Source organism: Zalophus californianus, chromosome 7 (assembly GCF_009762305.2).
Source record: "Zalophus californianus isolate mZalCal1 chromosome 7, mZalCal1.pri.v2, whole genome shotgun sequence".
NCBI lineage: Eukaryota > Metazoa > Chordata > Mammalia > Carnivora > Otariidae > Zalophus > Zalophus californianus.
The window spans coordinates 88,586,163-88,604,021 of record NC_045601.1 but is presented as its reverse complement, the minus strand read 5'-3'; the positions used below and the strand labels follow the sequence as shown (position 1 = coordinate 88,604,021).

The following is a 17,859-nucleotide window of genomic DNA, read 5'->3' as shown; positions in this document are numbered from 1 at the left end:
CTGGTTGCTGTGGCTAAGACTTCTAATACTATTTTGAATAGCAGTGGTGATAGTGGACATCCCTGCTGCATTCCTGACCTTACGGGAAAAGCTCTCAGCTTTTTCCCATTGAGAATTATATTCGCTGTAGGTTTTTCATAGATGGCTTTTATGTTATTGAGGTATGTACCCTCTATCCCTATACTCTGATGAGTTTTGAACAAGAAAGGATGCGTACTTTGTCAAATGCTTTTTCTGCATCTATTGAGAGGATCATATGATTCTTGTTCTTTCTTTTGTTAATGTATTGTATCACGTTGATTGATTTCTGGATGTTGAACCAACCTTGCAGCCCAGGGATAAATCCCACTTGGTCATGGTGAATAATGCTTTTAATGTATTGTTGGATCCTATTGGCTAGTATTTTGGTGAGAATTTTTGCATCCATGTTCATCAAGGATAACGGTCTGTAATTCTCCTTTTTGATGGGGTCTTTGTCTGGTTTTGGGTTCAAGGTAATGATGGCCTCATAAAATGAGTTCGGAAGTTTTCCTTCCATTTCTATTTCTTGGAACAGTTTCAGGAGAATAGGTATTAATTCTTCTTTAAACGTCTGATAGAATTCCCATGGGAAGCCATCTGACCCTGGGCTTTTGTTTGTTGGCAGGTTTTGGATGACTGCTTCAATTTCCTTAGTGGTTATAGGTCTGTTCAGGTTTTCTCTTTCTTCCTGCTTCAATTTTGGTAGTTAATACATCTCTAGGAATGCACCCATTTTTTCTAGGTTATCTAATTTGCTGGCATAGAGTTGATCACAATATGTTCTTATAATTGTTTGTATTTCTTTGGTGTTGGTTGTGATCTCTCCTCTTTCATTCAAGATTTTGTTGATTTGGGTCACTTCTCTTTTCTTTTTGATAAGTCGGCCAGGGGTTTATCAATCTTGTTAATTCTTTCAAAGAACCAGCTCCTAGTTTCATTGATCTGTTCTACTGTTCTTTTGGTTTCTATTTCATTGATTTCTGCTCTGATCTTTATTATTTCTCTTCTCCTGCTGGGTTGAGGCTTTATTTGCTGTTCTTTCTCCAGCTCCTTTAGGTGTAGGGTTAGATTGTGTATTTGAGACCTTTCTTGTTTCTTGGAAAGGCTTGTATTGCTATATACTTTCCTCTTAGGACTGCCTTTGCTGTATCCCAAAGAATTTGAATAGTTGTGTTTTCATTTCATTGGTTTCCATGAATTTCTTTAATTCCTTAATTTCCTGGTTGAGCCGTTCATTTTTAGTTGGATGCTCTTTAGCCTCCATGTATTTGAGTTCCTTCCAACTTTCCTCTTGTGATTGAGTTCTAGTTTCAAAGCATTGTGGTCTGAAAATATAAGGGAATGATCCCAATCATTTGGTACTGGTTGAGACCTGATTTGCGACCTAGGATGTGATCAGTTCTGGAGAATGTTCCATGGGCACTAGAGAAGAATGTGTATTCCGTTCCTTTGGGATGGAATGTTCTGAATATGTCTGTGAAGTCCATTTGGTCCAGTGTGTCATTTAAAGTCTTTATTTCCTTGTTGATCTTTTGCTTAGATGATCTGTCCATTTCAGTCAGGGGGGTGTTAAAGTCCCCCACTGTTATTGTATTGTTGTTGATGTGTTTCTTTACTTTTGTTATTAATTGCCTTATATAATTGGCTGCTCCCATGTTAGGGGCATAGATATTTACAATTGTCAGATCATCCTGTTGGATAGACCCTTTAAGTAGGATATAGTGTCCTTCTTCATCTATTACAGTCTTTGTTTTAAAATCTTATTTGTCTGATATAAGGATTGCCACCCCAGCTTTCTTTTGGTGTCCATTAGCATGGTAAATGGTTTTCCACCCCCTCACTTTCAATCTGGGGGTGTCTTTGGGTCTAAAATAAGTCTCTTGCAGACAGCATATTGATGGGCCTGGTTTTTTAATCCAATCTGATAGCCTGTGTCTTTTGATTGGGGCCTTTAGGCCCTTTACATTCAGGGTAACTATTGAAAGGTATGAATTTAGTGCCATTGTATTGCCTGTGACTGTTACTTTATATTGTCTGTGTTCCTTTCTGATCTATGCCGCTTTTAGGCTCTTTGCTTAGAGGACCCCTTTCACTATTTCTTGTAGGACTGGTTTCATGTTTGCAAATTCCTTTAGTTTTTGTTTGTCCTGGAAGCTTTTTATCTCTCCTTCTATTTGCAATGACAGCCTAGCTGGATATAGTATTCTTGGCTGCATATTTTTCTCCTTTAGTGCTCTGAAGATATCACGCCAGTCCTTTTTGGCCTGCCAGGTCTCTGTGGATAGGTCTGTTGCCAATCTAATATTTCTACCATTGTAGGTTACATATCTCTTTCCCGAGCTGCTTTCAGGATTTTCTCTTTGTCTCTGAGACTCGTAACTTTTACTATTAGATGACAGGGTGTTGACCTATTTTTATTGATTTTGCGAGGGGTTCTCTCTGCCTCCTGGATTTTGATGCCTGTTTCCTTCCCCACGTTAGGGAAGTTCTCTGTTATAATTTGCTCCAATATACCTTCTGCCCCTCTCACTCTTTCTTCTTCTTTTGGGATCCCAATTATTCTAATGTTGTTTCATCTTATCGTATCGCTTATCTCTCGAATTCTGCCTTCGTGATCCTGTAGTTATTTCTCTCTCTTTTTCTCAGCCTCTTTATTTTCCATCATTTGCTCTTCTATATCACTGATTCTCTCTTCTGCCTCATTTATTCTAGCAGTTAGTGCCCCCATTTTTGATTGCACCTCATTAATAGCCTTTTTGATTTTGATTTGGTTAAATTTTAGTTCTTTTACTTCTCCAGAAAAGGTTTCTCTAATAACTTCCACGCTTTTCTCAAGCCCAGCTAGTATCTTTAAAGTCATGATTCTGAACTCTAGGTCCGACATCACAGTAATGTCCGTATTGAGTAGGTCCCTGGCTGACGGTACTACCTCTTGTTCTTTTTGCTGAGGTAACTTTTTCATCTTGTCATTTTGTCCAGAGGAGAATAGATGAATGATAGAATAAAATGCTAACAGGTTAACAACGTCCCCAGCAAATATACTCTATACAAATCAGAAATGACCTGAAACCAGGGGAAAAGAAAGGGAAAGAAAGAAAAAAGAAAGAGAAAAAAACAAAAAACAAAAAGAAAAAGATAAAAACAAAAAGAACAATACAAAAAAAAATATAATCAAATATGATCAGGCTAGTGCATAGAACAGTATCACCCACTAGATTTTGGGCATATTTTGGTCTGTTAGAGAAAAGTGCCTCCTAAAATTTTAAAGGAAGAAAGACTTACATATGTATAAAATAAGGGTTGATACAATGAAGGGATGGAAAAATGACTGTAAAGATGAAAATTATAAAAGATTTTATAAAAGGAATTGATAAGAAGTTGTTTGTAAAAAGAAAGAAGATTTAAAAAAAAATAAAAGTAAAAGGGGAGAGAATGTAATCAGGAAGGAGACTAGAACAAAGCCATACACTAGTGATTTAGGGTATATTTTGATCTGTTAGAAGAAACTGTATTTCAAAATTTTAAAGAGAGATCAACTTATATATATGCCAAAAATAATGGTAACTACTATGAAGGGATAAAATATGACTCTAAAAATGAAAAATAAAAAAATGTTTTTTTTAAAAAAAGGGATTGATAAGATGTTGGTTGAAAAAGAGAAAAAGAAAAATTAAAAAAGAAAGTTAAAAAAATTAACTTTGAAAAACTAATGAATCATGGTAAAAAAAGCCATGAATTCTATGTGCAGTATTCCCCTAGCGCTGGAGTTCTCCCGTTCTCCTTGATCGGTAAACTTGGTCTTGGCTTGCTGGCTGTTTGTGTTGATCTTCTGGGGGAGGGGCCTGTTACCGTGGTTCCCAAATGTCTTTGCCGGAGGCGGAATTGCCCCGCTCTTGTCGGTCCATGCTAAGCAAGCTGCTCGGGTTTGCTCTCAGGAGTTTTCGTTCCCTGCAAGCTGTCGGTACAGCTTTGGAGGACCAGGGTGAAAATGGTGGCCTCCCAATCTCCACCCGGAGGAGCTGAGAACTCGGGGCCCCGCTCCTCAGTGCACCCCCAGAGACAAGCAGTCACTCCCGTCTCCCTGGTCTCCGGTCTCACTGCGTGCTCACCCGGACTGTGACCCAGAGTTTCTATCTCTGGCACCCGACCTCGTGTGGAGTCTCCAAACCCAGCAGATCCCTGCAGTGCTCTCCCGCGCTCTCCCGCGCTGCCCCTTCCAGGGGAGGAATGGGAGTCTCCCCAGCTCTGCCACTTGTTGGGTCCCTGCTGGAAGAGTAGTGGCCTGACTGAGCTGCGGATCACAGTTTATGGCAACCCCAAGCTGAAAGCCCATGCCTCGGCTCCATCTCTGCAGTCGGCTTCCCTGCTCCGATACCTGTGAGCTCTGCCGCACTCAGGCACCCCCGGTCTTTCTGTGACCCCGAGGGTCCTGAGACCACACTGTCCTGCGAGGGTTCCACTCCCCGCTTTGCCACTGGAGTGACGTCCCACAGTGGAGCCGACTTCTTAAAAGTTCCAATTTTGTGCTCTGCGGCTCTATCACTTGCCAGAAGCGGCCGACGGAGGCCCCCTCCCCTGCCATCTATCCTCCCGAATATCGCCTCAGATTCACTTCTCCGCACGTCCTACCTTCCAGTAAGTGGTCGCTTCTCTGTTCAGAGAGGTGTTGCTACTCTCTTCTTCAATCTCCTGTTGAGTTTGTAGGTGTTCAGAATGGTTTGATCCCTATTCAGCTGAATTCCTGAAACCAGACAAAATCCAGGTCTCCTACTCCTCCGCCATCTTGCTCCGACCCCCGAGGCTAAAAGATCTTGATAAAAGAATTAAGCATATGATAAAAATAAATGTGTTTTAAAAAATATATTTATATTCATCATATAATTCTCAACACGTGTATAATTAATAAATTACACTAGTTTGTTGATATAATTCTTAATAAGAAAACAAGAAATCATCTATCTGGTATTTCCTTTAGCTTATAAATTCTTGAAAAATGATAATTTTGTCTTTTTAGCTGGAGCATCAAGTTCAGTGCAAAAAAAATACACACATACACACACACACACAGACACACACACACATATATATGTATATCAAACTGCTATTATGTATGGGGTGCCTGGGCGGTTCAGTCGGTTAAGCATCTGCCTTTGGTCAGTGCATGAACTCAGAGTCCTGGGTCAAGCCCAGTGTCTAGCTCCCTGCTCAGCTGGGAGTCTTGTTCTCCCTCTCCCTCTGCCTCCCCGCCTCCCGCTTGTGTCCTCTCTCAAATAAATAAATAAATAAAATATAAAAAAAAACCTTGCTATTTTGTGGGAAAAGTTACATTCCAATGGGAAAAAATCAAGAATAAAAACTGAATTATCAAGTGACTCAGATTGAGAATTTGATTATTTTTTTAGTAGAAATCACATGGTAACTCATCTCTGATCATTTTATATAAAATGGCATATCCAATTAACTTCTTTTTTTTTTAAAGATTTTATTTATTTATTTGTCAGATAGAGACTTAGCGAGAGAGGGAACACAAGCAGGGGGAGTAAGAGGGGGAGAAGCAGGCTTCCCTGCGGAGCAGGGAGCCTGATGTGGGGCTCAATCCCAGGACCCTGGGATCACGACCTGAGCTGAAGGCAGATGCTTAACGACTGAGCCACCCAGGCGCCCCCCAATTAACTTCTTTCTTAATGTTTGTAGATTTATTATACCTGTTCTTCTCTAATATTATTGTAACTCCTGAATGTTGTCTTTTGATTATAAATTAACATTATACTTTTTATGTTTTTAGTTCAAAAGCAATGTTATATTTACTTCAATAACTGATGACTAAACCAGAATATAATTCAGTTGATATATAGTAGTCCCCCTCTATTTGTGGTTTTGCTTTCTGCAGTTTCAGTTACTTGTGGTCGATCTTGGTCCAGAAGCAGATGATCTTCCTTCTATTTCATCAGAAGGTCGGTAGTAGCCTAACAGTCTATCACCATGTCTGCGTCATTCAGCCATTCAGCTCACTTCATCTCATCACATTGGCATTTTGTCATCTCACCTCATCACAAGAAGGATGGGTACAGTACAATAAGATAATTTTTTATAAAGATTTTATTTATTTATTTGAGAGAGCGAGAATGAGAGAGAGAGGGAGAGCACATGAGAGGGGGGAGGGTCAGAGGGAGAAGCAGACTCCCCGCTGAGCAGCAGGGATCCCAATGTGGGACTCGATCCCGGGACTCCAGGATCATGACCTGAGCCGAAGGCAGTCACTTAACCAACTGAGCCACCCAGGTGCCCTACAATAAGATATTTTGAGACATCATATTCATATAACTTTAATTATAGTATATTGTTATAATTGTTCTATTTCATTATTAGTTATTGTTATTAATCTCTTACTGTGCCAGATTTATAAATTAAATTTTATCGTAGGTGTGTGTGTACAAGAGAAAAACATAATATATACATAGGGTTTGGTACTGTCTGTAGTTTTAAGCATCCACTATGTTCTTAGACTCTATCCCCTGTATATGATGGGGGGCTACTACTAAACCTCATACTCTGAAGTTGCTATATTGGTTTAAAGATCATCAGCTTGCCCAATCTTGTATAAAGAGAAATACCTGGAAATCTAGAAAATGGACTTTGGACATTTTCGCGAATAGTAGGTACTAAACATACCTTCTCCAATGAACTCCTCTTTTTCCATGTCATGCACAGAGATCCCTTACACCTCGTCATCTTATTATGCCTGTTCATCCTTAGTTGACTGAAAATGATGAGTCCTGTGTGATTCCACAAATGTTTCTTAAACTATAAAATTACACCCTAACTGTTATCATTATGCAATAATAATGGTTTGCCTTCAGCTTCTAATTGGCTGAAATGCAGTTTCACAAATCCCTTTAAGATCATCATTCACTGAACAATTATAAATTAAGCAACCAATACAAGCCTACCAGTAGAATTATTTCTTCAAATTGTGATGTTTCATTACACAAAATGCCATGCTTTATTACTAAGAATAGAGTCTTTGCATTACAAGACCCATTATTGTTTATAATGAGCACAATACAAGTACAACTAAAGCTGTAACTTATAAAGCACAGCAACTCAGTACTGCATTTGAGCGTGAATACTTTGCTGTAAAGACATTCTTTTATTTCCTTTGTGTTCTTCTTATTTACATTTATGAACTCTGCTGCAAAGCAAATGCAAGTTTAAGGTGATGGAGGAGACTGAGATACCCCTGAGAGTAAGGAAAGAAGGTCAAATAAAGAATCAGACTTTTCCCTGTTTCCATCAAAAGTTTTATTACTTTTTTTTAAAGATTTTATTTCTTTATTTGACAGAGAGAGAAAGAAAGAGTATGTACAAGCAGGGGGAGCAGCAGGGAGAGGGAGAAGCATGCTCCCTGCTGATCAGAGAGCCCAACGTGGGGCTCAGTCCATGACCTGAGCCAAAGGCAGACACTTAACCAACTGAGGCCCCCAGGCACCCCTATTTTATTACTTTTAATTCAACAAATAATAAAGCAATAATTGTTATAAAAGTTAACATTTGTTCAGAAAAAATAATTTTGTTATGAATTTAAAATGATATGTAACAACACCTTCTTTATTATTATTAACATTGTTGTCTTTCATTGAAACAATGACTTAATTTCAAAATTTTTTGATAATATAAGGTCCCTTTGGAACACCAGTGGTCAAGTTATAGGAGAAGAGAGAGTATGGGGTTCTGGGACACAAAGCTGACTAATAAATTGTACATATCTATGAAAGCTCAAAGTATTCAAACCAAAAAATTACAATATAATATGCAACATATAAAAAAAGAGGTTTTTTTTTTTTTAAGATGTGGGATGAAAGTACATTAACTCTTCTTTGAGAGTCAGTGAATAATTTAAAGAAGAGTTTATCATTGAACTGGAGCTTTAATGACTAAAAATAACTAGCTAGAACTTTTTGTTTCTGGTAACAGTTCTGTTTAAGTAACGGGATTACCTCCCTCGCAAAACAAAAAATAAAAAAAAACAGTAAGGGTGTGGTGGTAATAGCAGTGATGGGGTGGGGGGACTCTTCTTAAATGCACCAATGAGCTGGAAGAAATAAAAGTAGCTCTCTTACCATAAACTAAGGGAAGGAGAGCAGCCAAAGAGGTATAGAAATAGTGATACAGATGGCTTGCAGCCTCATGGCATTTGTATATCTTGGTAAATTTGAAACTTTGGTTTTCATTGTTTCACAGCACATAAGAACAGAATGCAAAATTCAGAGCATTCCCCAAAAATAAAGACTCATAGGAGACCCTTCTCATCTCAGGATGAAAGTGTTAAGGGTGAAGCAAATATAAACCTTTCCACCTTCCATGAAACAGGAAACACCAAGCAAAAATTGACTTTATTGAACCTTAATGCAGAGTAGAAAAGGAGGGGGAAAAAAACAAAACAAAACACTATTGTGAACATGTTTCCTCATTAAAATAGAAGTTTTAAAAACATTAAGCGTTTCTATTCTTTCTTTCTTGGGCTCTTTATGCCCTCTATTTGATTAGACTATAGATAAGCAAAGGCCCAGATAGAGCCCAGCTAGCCTGACGTTGGCGGGTGTCATAAGATCAAAAACTATTGCCAAGTGTCTGAAAACTTAGCTATTCTCTGTCTTTGATAATTACTCAGACACTGAGGGACACCAGAACAAGTTTGAGGTAGTCATCAGATTGTTTGATGAGATGAATGAGGGGTATGTTTGGGGTTCTGTTATGGTACTATTTCATAGATATTAATTTGTCTTGAGCACAGACTATAGATCTAGTCCTGCATTAGCTGCTCTTTGTCATTGCTGAATAATAATACAATGACTTGATTTATATTAAAATAAATACAAACTGATACTATTTTATTTTGCAGGTTCAATAAAATTTAGCAGGGAGAGTAATGCAATTTATCTATGTCAACTCTCATTGCCTATAAGTCCAACAACTAATATTTGTTTATTACTCTTTTTTTCATTTATTTGTTCAGTAATTTAATTTATTTATATCCATAATTTGTTCCATAAAATATTTTACTTTGAAAAAAATTACACAGTTAGAAATTACTTACAATTAATATTAAAAGATTATGGGGGAAAACATTATAAGGCAAGGAAAAATATGATTTTGGATCAATATTGACCAGCTATAAAATTGAGGCAGAAATAATCCACTATACAATTGCTGTTCTTGAGCGATCATTTAAATGCTAATCTTCCTGGCATTTAATGCTTAGAGAAAATTTGTATCTCAAGACGTATGAGGAAAAGAGGAAAAGAAATGTTGATTTAACTTTTGTGGTTCAGTGGCTTTGTTTAAACAAAATACTTTTGTATTCCAGAAGGTAAACTTCTCTGCCCGTTGCCCTCTGTTATACACTTTTTCTTGCATGAGCTCATTCCACCTACATCTGGTCATATCCTTCCTTCCAAATTTTGGACTTCTGTACATTTCCCGTGGGATCTTTCACAACAATCTGCATTTCAAGATATCTGAAACATTCATTTTCCTGACTTTCTCTCAAAATATCCTTGTTTTTCTTTACTATAGGTTAGCGCTGCATCCTTCCCACTAGCAACCTTAATAGATGAATTGCCTTCCCCATGCTATCACTTTAAACCAAGGACCAAGCACTGCCTATTTTGCCTTTATTTTGCCTGCTTATTTTATTTTATTGTATTTTATTTGTTTTCACAAATAGGATTTTTGGTCACCATTAAATGAATTTTAACCAGATTCTTGGATTGGTTGCTCATATCCAACAGCTCATTTAACTTTAGCATGGGTCTCATCCCCAGTAGTTTTTCCAGAACTAATACCTTCGACATGAAGCTCCATGAGGTTTCCCAATTCAAACTTGGGCTTCTTCAGCATTTTTACTTTTCTTTTTTTTTTTCCTTTAAATTTTTTATCGTTATGTTAATCAACATACATTACATCATTAGTTTTTGATGTAGTGTTCCATGATTCATTGTTTGTGTATAACACACAGTGCTCCATGCAGAACGTACCCTCTTTAATACCCATCACCAGGCTAACCCGTACCCCATCCCCCTCCCCTCTATAACCCTCAGTTTCTTTTTCAGAGTCCATCATCTCTCATGGTTCATCTCCCCCTACGATTTCCACCCCTTCATTTTCCCCCTCCTGCTATCTTTTTCTTCTTTTTTTTTTCTTAACATATATTGCATTATTCGTTTCAGATGCACATATCTGTGATTGAACAGTCTTGCACAATTCACAGCGCTCACCATAGCCCATACCCTCCCCAATGTCTATCACCCAGCCACCCCGTCCCTCCCACCCCCACCACTCCAGCAATCCTCGGTTTGTTTCCTGAGATTAAGAATTCCTCATATCAGTGAGGACATATGATACATGTCTTTCTCTGATTGACTTATTTCACTCAGCATAACACCCTACGGTTCAATCCATGTCGTTGCAAATGGCGAGATCTCATTCCTTTTGATGGCTGCATAATTTCCATTATATATATATATATATATAGATATATATATATATATCTATATATATATATCACCTCTTCTTTATCCATTCATCTGTGGATGGACATCTTGACATTTTCCACAGTTTGACTATTGTGGACATTGCTGCTATAAACCTTGGGGTGCACGTACCCCTTTGGATCCCTACATTTTTATCTTTGGGGTAAATACCCAGTAGTGCAATTGCTGGATTGTAGGGTAACTCTATTTTCAACTTTTTGAGGAACACCCATACCGTTTTCCAGAGTGGTTGCACCAGCTTGCATTCCCAACAGTGTAGGAGGGTTTCCCTTACTCCGCATCCCCACCAACATCTGTCGTTTCCTGACTTGTTAATTTGAGCCACTCTGACTGGTGTGAGGTGGTATCTCATTGAGGTTTTGATTTGGATTTCCCTGATGCTGAGCGATGTGGAGCACTTTTTCATGTGTCTGTTGGCCATTTGGATGTCTTCTTTGGAAAAATGTCTGTTCATGTCTTCTGCCTATTTCTTGATTGGATGATTTGTTCTTTGGGAGTTGAGTGTGATAAGTTCTTTATAGATTTTGGATACAAGCCCTTTATCTGATATGTCATTTGCAAATATTTTCTCCCATTCTGTTGGTTGTCTTTTGGTTTTGTTTAGTGTTTCCTTTGCTGTGCAAAAGCCTTTTATCTCGATGAAATCCCAAGAGTTAATTTCTGCCCTTGCTTCCCTTGCCTTTGGAAATGTTTCTAGGAAGAAGTTCCTGTGGCTGAAGTTGAAGAGGTCGCTGCCTGTGTCCTCCTTTACGATTTTGATGGACTCCTGTCTCACGTTTAGGTCTTTGAACCATTTGGAGTCTATTTTTGTGTGTGGTGTAAGGAAATGGTCCAGTTTCATTCTTTTGCATGTGACTGTCCAATTTTCCCAACACCATTTGTTGAAGAGACTTTTTCCCCTGGACATTCTTTCCTGCTTTGTCAAAGATTAGTTGACCATAGAGTTGAGGGTCCATTTCTGGGCTCTCTATTCTGTTCCATTGATCTATGTGTCGGTTTTTGTGCCAGTACCATGCTGTTTTGATGATGACAGCTTTGTAATAGAGCTTAAAGTCCAGAATTGTGATGCCACCAGCTTTGCTTTTCTTTTTCAACATTCTTCTGGCTATTCAGGGTCTTTTCTGGTTCCATACAGATTTTAGGATTATTTGTTCCATTTCTTTGAAAAAAGTGGATGGTATTTTGATGGGGATTGCATTGAACGTGTAGATTGCTCCAGGTAGCATTGACATCTTCACAATATTTGTTCTTCCAATCCATGAGCGTGGAACGTTTTTCCATTTCTTTGTGTCTTCCTCAATTTCTTTCATGAGTATTTTATAGTTTTCTGAGTACAGATCCTTTGCCTCTTTGGTTAGATTTTTTCCTAGGTATCTTATGGTTTTGGGTGCAGTTGTAAATGGGATTGACTCCTTAATTTACCTCTCTTCTGTCTTGTTGTTGGTGTATAAGAATGCCACTGATTTCTGTGCATTGATTTTATATCCTGCCAGTTTATTGAATTCCTGTATGAGTTCTAGCAGTTTTGGGGTGGAGTCTTTTGGGTTTTCCACATACAGTATCATATCATCTGCAAAGAGTGAGAGTTTGACTTCCTCTTTGCCGATTTGGATGCCTTTGATTTCTTTTTGTTTTCCGATTGCTGTGGCTAGGACTTCTAATACTATGTTGAATAGCAGTGGTGATATTGGACATCCCTGCCAGTTCCTGACCTTAGTGGGAAAGCTCTCAGCCTTTCCCCATTGAGAATGATATTCGCTGTGGGTTTTTCATAGATGGCATTTATGATATTGAGGTATGTACCCTCTATCCCTACACTCTGAAGAGTTTTGATCAAGAAAAGATGCTGAACTTTGTCAAATGCTTTTTCTGCATCTATTGAGAGGATCATATGATTCTTGTTCTTTATTTTGTAAATGTATTGTATCACGTTGATTGATTTGCGGATGTTGAACCATCCTTGCAGCCCAGGGATAAATCCCATTTGGTCATGGTGAATAATCCTTTTAATGTACTGTTGGATCCTATTGGCTAATATTTTGGTGAGAATTTTTGCATCCATGTTCATCAAGGATATTGGTCTGTAATTCTCCCTTTTGATGGGGCCTTTGTCTGGTTTGGGCATCAAGGTAATGGTGGCCTCATAGAACGAGTTTGGAAGTTTTCCTTCCATCTCTATTTTTTGGAACAGTTTCAGAAGGATACGTATTAATTCTTCTTTAAATATTTGGTAGAATTCCACTGGGAAACCATCTGGCCCTGGGCTTTTGTTTGTTGGGAGATTTTTGATGACTGCTTCAATTTCCTTAGTGGTTATAGGTCTGTTTAGGCTTTCCATTTCTTCCTGGTTCAGTTTTGGTAGTTGATACAACTCTAGGAATGAATCCATATCTTCCAGGTTATCTAATTTGCTGGCATATAGTTGCTCGTAATATGTTTTTATAATTGTATTTCTTTGGTGTTGGTTGTGATCTCTCCTCTTTCATGATTTTGTTGATTTGGGTCATTTCTTTTTCCTTTTTGATAGGTCTGGCCAGGGATTTATCAATCATGGTAATCCTTTCAAAAAACCAGCTCCTAGTTTCATTGATCTGTTCTACTGTTCTTTTGGTTTCTATTTCATTGATTTCTGCTCTGATCTTCATTATTTCTCTTCTCCTGCTGGGTTTAGGCTTTATTTGCTGTTTTTTCTCCACTTCCTTTAGGTGTAGGGTTAGGCTGTATATTTGAGATCTTTCTTGTTTGTTTAGAAAGCCTTGCATTGCTATATACTTTCCTCTTAGGACTGCCTTTGTTGCATCTCAAAGATTTGAACAGTTGTGTTTTCATTTTCATTGGTTTCCATGAATTTTTTTAATTCTAATTTCCTAGTTGATGCATTCAGTCTCTAGTAGGATGCTCTTTAGCCTCCATGTATTTGAGTTCTTCCTGATTTTCCTCTTGTGATTGAGTTCTAGTTTCAAAGCATTGTGGTCTGACAATATGCAGGGAATAATCCTAACCTTTTGGTACTGGTTGAGACCTGATTTGTGACCTAGGATGTGATCTATTCTGAAGAATGTTCCATGGGCACTAGAGAAAAATGTGCATTCTATTGCTTTGGGATGGAATGTTCTGTATATATCTGTGATGTCCATTTGGTCTAGTGTGTCATTTAAGTCTTTATTTCCTTGTTGATCTTTTGCTTAGATGATCTGTCCATTTCAGTCAGGGGGGTGTTAAAGTCCCCCACTATTATTGTATTGTTGTTAATGTGTTTCTTTGCTTTTGTTATTAATTGCCTTATATAATTGGCTGCTCCCATGTTAGGGGCATAGTTATTTACAATTGTTAGATCTTCCTGTTGGATAGACCCTTTAAGTAGGATATAGTGTCCTTCCTCATCTCTTATTACAGTCTTTGGTTTAAAATATAATTTTTCTGATATAAGGATTGCCATCCCAGCATTCTATGGTGTTCATTAGCATGGTAAATTGTTTTACACATCCTCAGTTTCAATCTGTGGGTTTCTTTGGGTCTAAAATGAGTCTCTTGCCAACAGCATATCAATGGGTCTTGTTTTTTAATCCATTCTGATAGCCTGTGTCTTTTGATTGGGGCATTTAGCCCATTTACATTCAGGATAACTATTGAAAGACATGAATTCGGTACCATCGTATTGCCTGTAAGGTGTCTGTTACTGTATATTTTCTGTGTTCCTTTCTGAGGTATGCTGCTTTTAGGCTCTCCCTTTGCTTAGAAGACCCCTTTCAATATTTCTTTTAGGGCTGTGTTCGTGTTTGCAAATTCCTTTAGTTTTTATTTGTCCTGGAAGCTTCTGATCTCCTTCTATTTTCAATGACAGCCTAGCTGGATATACTATTCTTGGCTGCATATTTTTCTCCTTTAGTGCTCTGAAGATATCATGCCAGTCCTTTCTGGCCCCAGGTCTCTGTGGATCGGTCTGTTGCCAATCTAATGTTTCTACCATTACAGGTTACATATCTCTTCTCCTGTGCTGCTTTCAGGTTTTTCTCTTTGTCTCTGAGACTCATAAGTTTTCTATTAGATGTTGGGGTGTTGACCTATTTTTATTGATTTTGAGAGGGTTTCTCTGTGCCTCCTGGACTTTGATGCCTGTTTCCTTCCCCACGTTACGGAAGTTCTCTGTTATAATTTGCTCCAATATACCTTCTGCCCCTCTCTCTTTTTCTTCTTCTTCTGGGATCCCAATTATTCTAATGTTGTTTTGTCTTATTGTATTGGTTATCTCTCAAATTCTGCCCTCGTGATCAAGTAGTTGTTTATATCTCTTTTTCTCAGCTTCTTTATTTTCCATGATTTGGTCTTCTCTATCATTGATTCTCTCTTCTGCCTCATTTATCCTAGCAGGTAGTGCCCCCATTTTTTATTGCACCCCACTAATAGCCTTTTTCATTTCGACTTGGTTAGATTTTAGTTCTTTTATTTCTCCGGAAAGGGTGTCTCTAATAACTTCCGTGCTTTTTCAAATCCAGCTAGTATCTTTAAAATCATGATCTGAACTCTAGGTCTGACATCTTATTAATGTCCATATTGAGTAGGTCCCTGGCAGATGGTACTACCTCTTGTCCTTTTTGTTGAGGCCATTTTTTTCCATCTTGTCATTTTGTCCAGTGAAGAATAGATGAATCAGAGAACAAAATGCTAACAGTTTAACAACGTCCCCAGAAAATATACTCTAAACAAATCAGAAAAGACCTGAAACCAGGGGAAAAGAAAGGGAAAGAAAGAAAAAAGAAAGAGATAAAAAAAGATAAAGATAAAGATAAAAACAAACAAAAAGAGAACAAAACCAAACAAAAAAAACAGAATATGGTCAAATATGATCAGGCTGGTGCATAGATCAGTACCACACACTAGATTTTGGGTGTATTTTAGTTAGTTAGAAGAAAGTGCCCCCCAAAATTTTAAAGAAAGAAAGACTTATATATGTACAAAATAAGGGTTGATATGATGAAGGGATGGAATATGATTGTAAAGATGAAAATTATAAAAAAATTTAATAAAGGATTTGATAAGAAGTTGTTTGAAAAAAGAAAGAAGAGAAAGAAAGAAAAAAAGAAAGAAAGAAAGAAAGAAAGAAAGAAAGAAAGAAAGAAAGAAAGAAAGAAAGAAAGAAAGAAAGAAAGAAAGAAAGAAAGAAAGAAAGAAAGATTGAAAGAAAAAAGGCGGGGGACAGAATGTGATCAGGCAGGAGACTAGAACAAAGCCATACACTAGAGATTTAGGGTATATTTTGATCTGTTAGAAGAAACTGTATCTCCAAATTTTAAAGAGAGATCAACTTATATATATATGCCAAAAATAAGGGTAATTACTCTGAAGGGATAGAATATGACTCTAAAAATGAAAAATAAAAATGTTTTTTTTTTTATTTTATTGATAAGATGTTGGTTGAAAAAGGGAAAAAGAAAATTTAAAAAATTAAAAAAAAAGACAGTTTAAAAAAAATTAACTTTGAAAGACTAAAGAATCATTGTATGAAAGCCATGAATTCTATGTGCAGTATTCCCCTAGCACTGGAGTTCTGCCATTCTCATTCATCTGTAAACTTGATCTTGGCTGGCTGTTCTTGCTGATCTTCTGAGGGAGGAGCCTGTTGCCGTGGTTCCCAAATGTCTTTGCCGGAGGTAGAGTTGCCCTGCCCTTGTTGGTCCGGGCTAAGTAATTTGTTCGGGTTTGCTCTCGGGATTTTTGTTCCCTGCAAGCTTTTGGTACAGCGTTGGAGGACGAGAGTGAAAATGGCGACCTCCCAATCTCTGCCCTGGAGGAGCCGAGAACTCGGGGCCCCGCTCCTCAGTGCTCTCCCCAGAGAAAAGCAGTTAATCACTCCTATCTCCCCAGTCTCCAGTCACACTCTGTGCTCACCCGGCCTGGGACCAAGTGTTTCTATCTCTGGCACCTGACTTGGTGTGGAGTCTCCAAACCCAGCAGATCCCTGCAGTGCGTTCCCACGCTGCTCCTCTCAGGGGAGGAAGGGGAGTCTCCCCGGATCTGCTGCTTGTTGGGTCCCTGCTGCAGGAGCAGTGGCCTGACTGTGTCACTAATCACAGTTTATGGCAATCCTGAGTGAGAGCCCACGCCTCGGCTCCTTCTCTGCTGCCGGCTTTCCTGCTCTGATACCTGGGAGCTCTGCTGCACTCAGGCACCCCTGGTCTTTCTGTGACCCCGAGGGTCCTGAGACCACACTGTCCTGCAAGGGTTTTACCCCCTGCTTAGCCACTGGAGCGACGTCCCTCAGCAGAGCCGACTTCTAAAAGTTCCAATTTTGTGCTCTGCTGCTCTATCACTTGCCAGAAGCGGCCAAAGGAGGCCCCCTCCCCCGCCGTCTATCCTCCCGAATATAGCCTTAGATTCACTTCTCCGCATGTTCTACCTTCCAGAAAGTGGTCGCTTTTCTATTCAGAGAGTTGTTGCTATTCTTTTCTTCGATCTCCTGTCAAGTTCGTAGGTGTTCAGAATGGTTTGATCCCTATCCAGCTGAATTCCTGAGACCAGACGAAATCCAGGTCTCCTACTCCTCTGCCATCTTGCCAGCATTTTTACTTTTCTAATGAAGACATCATGGAGTAGATAAATAGACTGATAAACTTTTTCTATATCTTTTCTGATGCTGCCTGGAATCAATTTATTGATCACTTCTTTCAAGTCATTTGTCTGCACCTCTCAGGTCATGATTTCCATTATCTTTTTCCGAATTTGATGGACCTGTTGGTGCTGAGCATAAGAGGTCTTCCGAATCTGATTACTGCGTTTTTTAGTAAAACCAACACAAAACAGACAAAGCAAATAACCATAGGTAGTCTTGACATCAACATGAGCTTCAATCATGGTCTGCCATTTTTTGATCATGGAGGACATTTTGTAACAGGTAAGATCCATTCTATGGAAATTAGTCAGGCAGCTTTTGCCCTGAACACCCTCAGTAATTAGCTTGAATTTTCTAAACGCAAATTCATCCTTCTGCAGATCAGCAAGGCTCACTTCAAAAACACAACCCTTGAGGCCATCAGATGTGATTTTGGTTCCTTGAGTTCTTGTGACTAATGTTTTTCCAATATTTCTTATATTGAACATAGCTGGTGCTTTCACATCATACCAATCTTTCTTAGCAAATGGATCAAACACTTTCTTCTTGGCTCCCTTTTTGCCGCCTTTCCTAAGGCGCTTGTTCTTGCCGACCACCATGGCGCTGCTCAGGGATCCAAAAGGGCGGACTTGAAACCACGCGAGAACTTAAGGGTGCTCTTGCCTGCTTATTTTA

The 17,859-nt window shown here is 38.6% G+C and overlaps 1 pseudogene; it reads right to left on the bottom strand.

Moving 5' to 3' along the window:
* Positions 1 to 9,774: 9,774 nt before the first annotated feature.
* LOC113927928 lies at positions 9,775 to 17,783 on the bottom strand (annotated as a pseudogene).
* Positions 17,784 to 17,859: the final 76 nt, after the last annotated feature.